The sequence below is a fragment of the Doryrhamphus excisus genome, chromosome 22 (genome assembly GCF_030265055.1).
Source record: "Doryrhamphus excisus isolate RoL2022-K1 chromosome 22, RoL_Dexc_1.0, whole genome shotgun sequence".
NCBI classification, from domain to species: domain Eukaryota; kingdom Metazoa; phylum Chordata; class Actinopteri; order Syngnathiformes; family Syngnathidae; genus Doryrhamphus; species Doryrhamphus excisus.
The window spans coordinates 13,210,705-13,217,429 of record NC_080487.1 but is presented as its reverse complement, the minus strand read 5'-3'; the positions used below and the strand labels follow the sequence as shown (position 1 = coordinate 13,217,429).

Genomic DNA, 6,725 nt, shown 5'->3' with positions numbered 1-6,725 from the left:
TCTGCCTATTCAGCGCATATAAATGGAACACAGTGTAGTACGCTATGGAGCAGAAAGTCCGCCATTTTGGTGAGCAACAGCTTATACAGTGTACATTATGGGCACTGTCCTGTTTATTTACATTAACCAGTGTTATAAATCTACAACACTTTTATGTTCCATACATGTCTCAAGGCTTAGCAGTGTGTTTTGTTTTGCTTGTTTGTTTCGGCTTTTTGCAATGCAATATTTCTGGATTCTGCTTACCATCATGGCGGTCAAACGAGCGCAGGGCAGGATACGGAAGTGAATTTTGGATTGACAGCTCCTACAGGTCAGCGTCCTTGGTAGATAGCATGGGGCTTGGTGGATTCATGGCCAATCGGGATTTTCAACAACCATAATTGTTTTCACTCGATTTGGACATAAAAAATGAAGAACATGGACACGACCTGTTCCTTTTGTATCTTATATTACGGGTTGAGTATTGGTTGTTAAATGCGAACGCGCCCTAAAGAGTGACACTTGACAGGCATCAACATTTTCGGTGGTTTAGAACGCAGCACTGGCCCTTTTTGAATTAACTTTATTTGTCTGTTAACGGACCGTACAGTAGAGCGAATCATGAGATAAACATACTATAATGTATAGTGAAATAATTAATATTTAATTATTAATACTTTTACCATATTTACAGATGCCACAGTTTATGCACGTTCATTTTATTTGATGGTGACGCTTACAGAAAAACTATAATAAATTCAGCCACTAGATGGTGCTAAATGCATTATGGATTGTAATGACTGTAATTGTCAGTGTAAATAATTTACATTTAGGTGATTGCCTATTGATTTAACCTTTTACTGGCGTTTTTGAGAGTTTTATCAGAAGGCTTTATATGCAAAATACTGTAAGTGTTTCCCATTACGTGCATTCCAGCTGTGTCTTCTTATTTGTCTTCTTTTTCGACTCATTTCCTCCAGAAGTTCAATTTGAATATCTTTTATTAGAGTAATAGCGAAAATAATAGATCTGAAATGTGAAAATATTGCATTTAGAATAAAAAATAATGCATATTTAAATTAAATTAAATTAAATTAAATTAAATTAAATTAAATTAAATTAAATTAAATTAAATTAAATTAAATTAAATTAAATTAAATTAAATTAAATTAAATTAAATTAAATTAAATTAAATTAAAAAAATATACGATGAGAATTTAAAATAAGTTGTAACAATAATTTGCTTTCCCGTATGCACAAATGCAAGACATTTGTGGAGGGGGTGGATCAATGCGGCCGCTATCTCGGTGTAATTAACATGAGTAATGACTGTGCTTCATTTAGAGAGCTTCATAATGAGCCTGCTAAAACATTGACCCTCCACAACGTATTGATCCCTCCCTGTTCCTGTTAATAACGACTCTAGTGTGGCTAAAACAGCTTTCAGTCCCCCCCCCCCACTCTCCACCCTTCTCCTCTTCATGTTTTCTGCAATGGTGTCAGCTCCTCGCTTGGAGGCCCTCCCGCACTCTATGTAATGTGTGTGTTTGTGTGAAATGTGTGTGTGTGTGTGTGTGTGTGTGCACGCTCGGTAATCACTCGCCTTTGGTGGCTGCAGACTGATTCAATATTCCAGCGGGTAATTTATGCAGAACTAATTCACCGCAGGAATGGAGCGGAAAAGAAAAGAAGAAGAAATGCACGGTGAGAATAATCATCCTCCGTGTTGTCGCCGTGCATTTTTGAAGTTGTCAGTAAAAGAAAATATCGAGCGAAAGGATCCGTTTCAATCGGGTTTGGTGGTACGAGAGCGAGGAGTGCATAAGTGTACGTAAACAACACACATTAGGTGGCTCATCTACCTCTGCGTGCACTTTAATGCTGACTGAGCAGGTTTTGCACCTTAGTGCGATTACAACATTAGTTCTGTTGCCGATTGTGCAACGTACTTATTTATACGTGACCATGAGACCATGTATTGTTGTTTATAATGACATCATTAGTGGCTTTAATGCTGACTGAGCAGTTCCTTCTTTTACCATTATTACAACATTGGTTTTGTTGTTGCTATGTTGTGCAATTTAATCATTAATGAATGACTATCAAGTTCAAGAGAGCTGTCGGAAACCTGATGATGATGTTTTTATTATTTACCCCACAAAAATGGTCAGCATTCAACCGCTTTATGTACCTCTGCATGCGTTTTAAAATGTTGCAACAGCTGTCAATGTGGAATTCTTGTCGAACTGTTGTTTATGATTAAGTAATCAGCGGGTGTTATTGCTAGAAATGCTGTTTTTGGTCCTTACCGTTACTACAACATTGGTTTTGTTGTTGCTATGTTGTGCAATTTAATCGTTAATAAATGACTATCAAGTTCAACAGAGCTGTTGGAAAAATCCTGATGATGTTTTTATTATTAACCCCACAAAAATGGTCAGCATTCAGCCGCTTTATGTACCTCTGCATGCGTTTTAAAATGTTGCAATAGCTGATGATGTGAAATTCTTGCCATACTGTTGTTTACGATTAAGTCATCAGCAGGTGTTATTGCTGGAAATGCTGTTTTTGGTCCTTACCGTTACTACAACATTGGTTTTGTTGTTGCTATGTTGTGCAATTTAATCGTTAATAAATGACTATCAAGTTCAACAGAGCTGTTGGAAAAATGCTGATGATGTTTTTATTATTAACCCCACAAAAATGGTCAGCATTCAACCGCTTTATTTACCTCTGCATGCGTTTTAAAATGTTGCAATAGCTGATGATGTGAAATTCTTGCCGTACTGTTGTTTACGATTAAGTCATCAGCAGGTGTTATTGCTATAAAATGCTGTTTTTGGTCCTTACCGTTACTACAACATTGGTTCAGTTCTGGTCTGCTGTACTAGAATTTATTAGTTAATGAATGACAACACGCAAGGTCAAAGAGAGCTGTAGGCAACCTCCTGATGATGTTTTTATTGTTGTCTCCACAAGAATGGTCATGAATGGTCAGCATGAATGGTTAGCCTCTGCATGCGCTTTAAAATGTTATAAAGCGTAAAAATGTTTGCCGTACTGTTATTTACAATGCAGTCATTAGCTTTGTTTTGGCTGGCGGTGCAGTTTATGCTCATTGTCGTGATTACAACATCGGTTCTGTTGTTGCTACGTTGTGCAATTTACCAGTCAATGATGATTATTTACCCCACAAGAATGGTCATGAATGGTCAGATATAAAATTTGTCAGAGATTTTTTTGTACAAAAAAATGTAATCAAAATAATTAAAAATAATAATAAAGAAATAAAAAATAAATCAATAAAAAAATAAAATAAATCTCAAATTATTATTTTTAAATTATTATTATTAAACTGCAGGTTTATCTCCCTCTGCATGCGCTTTGAAATGTTGTTACTGAGCTGTTGATGTGAAATTCCCGTTGTTTGTTGTTTACAATGCACTCATTGATGGTATTATTAGTGGCAGTGCGGTTTTTGCTACTTTCTGCTATTACAACATCGGCTCTGTTGCTGTTATATTGTGCGATTTACCTGTTAATAAATGACCATGAGGTATCCAACAGCTTTATCTACCTCTGCATGCGTTTTAAAATGCTGTAACACAGCTATCGCGGTCAAATTCACTGTATTATTGATGGCGGTGCAGCGTTTGCACCTTACCTTGAACACAACATTGGTTCATCCAAAATATTGATATTGCATAAATATATTATTATGAATAACAATACTGAGCAGGAGTCACGTGACATCAAAATATACACAGCACATTTGTAAAACCATGCTCCAACAGCCAAGGGTAATGATCTCATGCCCGGCTCATTATTTTTGTATCTTTGTCACTCTTATTAAAGCCATACATCCTCATGTGAGGCCAACGGATACATTTTGTATCTACATATACGTATCAGGCATTAGTGCACATGTGACATGAATAATTTAATCTAAATGAATTATGATAGCAGCCTGGCTGATTCCTGTGCATCCCTTTTTTTTTTTTTTTTTTTTTTTTTTACATTTGGTCTCGCATAAACGAGATACCTCCCTGGGTGGATTTGCATTGAAAGAAAAAATGCTGCAATGCAATTAGGATTCATGGCGGCGCCTTGCCTCCGGTTGCTTTGCCGCCATGTGAGAAGCCAGCAGCTGATTGATATGGAGGAGCATGGCCGCCTTCTTCTTCATGCACCAGCCTCCATCAGGTCTTCATCTAACTTCCTAGTGTGCCGCTAAAGGCTAGTTAGCAGCGAAAGAGCTACTACCAGGAACATTGCCTGTGTCCCAATTCAGGGGCTGAATCCCTCAGAAGACCAAAATAACACCGTTTATGAATGTGACGCCTGGGCATTCAAATTGCATTCAGACCCAAATTACCAGGAATTTTGACCTCCCTGTGAAAAATTATTTTGAGGTTTCGGGAATGTTATTTTATTAAAATCATAATTTAAGAGATATTCTCACGGTTAGAGTCAAAACTACCAGGAAAAACGTTCAGTCGTTCTGAGTTTCCAGGAACATTAGTCAAATTTGTTGATTCTTACAAATCACATCATTTACCAGCAATTTCAAGGTTGTCGCGTCCCATATATCCACGCTCCTGGTATTTTTTTAAAGAAGCTAATTCTTTTATTGTCTTTCGTTAGCATTGTTATTGTTATGTCATTGAACAGCCTGAAAGTTGCATTCAGACCCAAATTACCAGGAATTTTGACCTCCCTGTGAAAAATTATTTTTAGGTTTCGGGAATGTTATTTTATTAAAATCATAATTTAAGAGATATTCTCACGGTTAGAGTGAAAACTACCAGGAAAAACGTTCTGTCGTTCTGAGTTTCCAGGAACATTAGTCAAATTTGGTGATTCCAGATAATTAGCATTAATAATGTCACATCATTTACCAGCAATGTTAAGGTTGTAGCGTCCCATATATCCAATTTACTTTACGCTCCTGGTATTTATCTTCAAGGAAGCTAATTATTTTATTGTCTTGAAAGTTGCATTTAGACCCAAATTACCAGGAATCTTTAGCTCCAGATAATTCTATTTTTTTAAAGGAACCATAACATCCTACTGTCTATGCATTAGCTAGCATTGCTAGCCATATTCCCAAGGTTGTAACAAAAATTGTTTATAGACTAAAGAAGCAAAAATATTATATTGCCTATGGTTAGCACTTATATCGTCAGGATATTTAACAAATACATTAGGGTTGGGCGATATATATCGATATTTACTTTAAGCCCGATATCGTTGATATCGATATCGACTGGATTTACTCTGTATCTCCCTCATGCAGGTAGAAGGAGGGGCGGAGCTAAAGCCCGGAAGCTCCGTTGAAGCTACTGAAGATACTATTGGTGGGCAAAAACCGCTCATTTCAGTGAATCATTCCGGTTCATTCAGTAAAAAGATCCGTTCATTTCGGTCAATCGGTAGTTAGCCTGTGATGTAGACCCGGTCAGCCGTGTCGAGTCAGTCCGTTCACTCACGTTCACGTTCGTTCCTACTTAACAGCGTTACATCACATTATGACTCGTGGTGTGTCGGTCACCGACAAGCGTCGGTCAATCTCGCCGTCTCGGTCTTTCAGTCAGCTAACCCCACCCACTTACAAAGCGAAGCGCGACGATAGGATAAGACGCACATAGTCCCGCCCTGCAAAAAAAGGAACCGTGAATTGACTCTCCAGCCAATCAAAACAAAGCATTTGCAACTGAACTGACTGAACGGGTATTTTTGAGGTAGTTCGTTCATTCATGACCGACACACCACTACAAGGCTACGGCGTCAACGGTGAAAGAAGTCGGCAAGGAATGAGCACTAACTCAATAATATGGAGGTACTTCGAATCCCGAAGGTAAAAAATAATCATTTCCACCACTTAAAACAATTAGGAATGTGTGCCACGTCTGTCGTGCTCTTGTTGTGTTCCTCATGAAATGAAAATCAACCTTATCACAATGCTAATACATGTTTAGCATTCAAACAGTGGCTTTAAAAGCCCGCTTATTTAGTGAAAATGCAAAATGGCGACATTCCCGTGTGTATGTCAGTTTTAAAAACAACTACAACTCCATAATTGATAAAATTTTCTAGCTAGCTTGGTAAATAATAGTAGAGTATTATGTATTGCAGTCAACCAGGGCAGTGGCAGGAAGACTCCTTCTTCCGTGCTGGCCTTTTCCTAAGTAGGTCAGTGGTCTTGAGTCCATTTCATGTGCTGCTGCCTTCAGTGGCTAAATTGCCCAGCAGGCAGGTGCCATTATAGCATTTTGTTTGCGAGGTAAGCAGCTATGAGAAGTGACAGCAGTAGAATTACTAATGCACTTTCCTTGTCATTTTGCTCAGAAAAGCCCCTGCAGGGAAGGCCTGATTAAATTGATATTCAACCTCCTGCATGTTGTTGGGCCCAGGCTTCATTAGCATTGGGTTTAGATGACACACAGAGCGAGGAGGGTGCTGGCATTATGCTTGTAGACATGACGCTGTCACTCCTTTCCTCGGTGTTAATAGGGGTATCTGCAATGTAGCGTGTTAATGATTCAACTCGCGGGATTAGCAGAGCATGTATTTTTTAAATAACGACAAAAAAAAAAAAAATCAAGGTAGCATGGAGGATGGGGAATAAAGGCTGCACTTGACAAACTGGTGCTTCACAGGAAGTACCGGAGTACATTAAAAAGGGATCAAAACAAAGTCAGCCTTGAGCTGTGACTACAAAAAACACATGCGGCAATATTATG

At 38.2% G+C, this 6,725-nt stretch overlaps 1 protein-coding gene across 2 annotated transcripts in view; it reads left to right on the top strand.

The window, feature by feature from the left end:
• The first annotated feature begins 5,726 nt into the window (after positions 1-5,726).
• The window catches only part of LOC131109868 (zinc finger MIZ domain-containing protein 1-like), a 128,878-nt gene continuing 127,879 nt past the window's right edge, over positions 5,727-6,725 (top strand). For both annotated transcript variants that reach the window (XM_058062314.1, XM_058062315.1), the window contains exon 1: positions 5,727-5,839. The gene's annotated coding sequence lies outside the window, so the exon portion shown is untranslated. The remainder of the gene's footprint in view (positions 5,840-6,725) is intronic.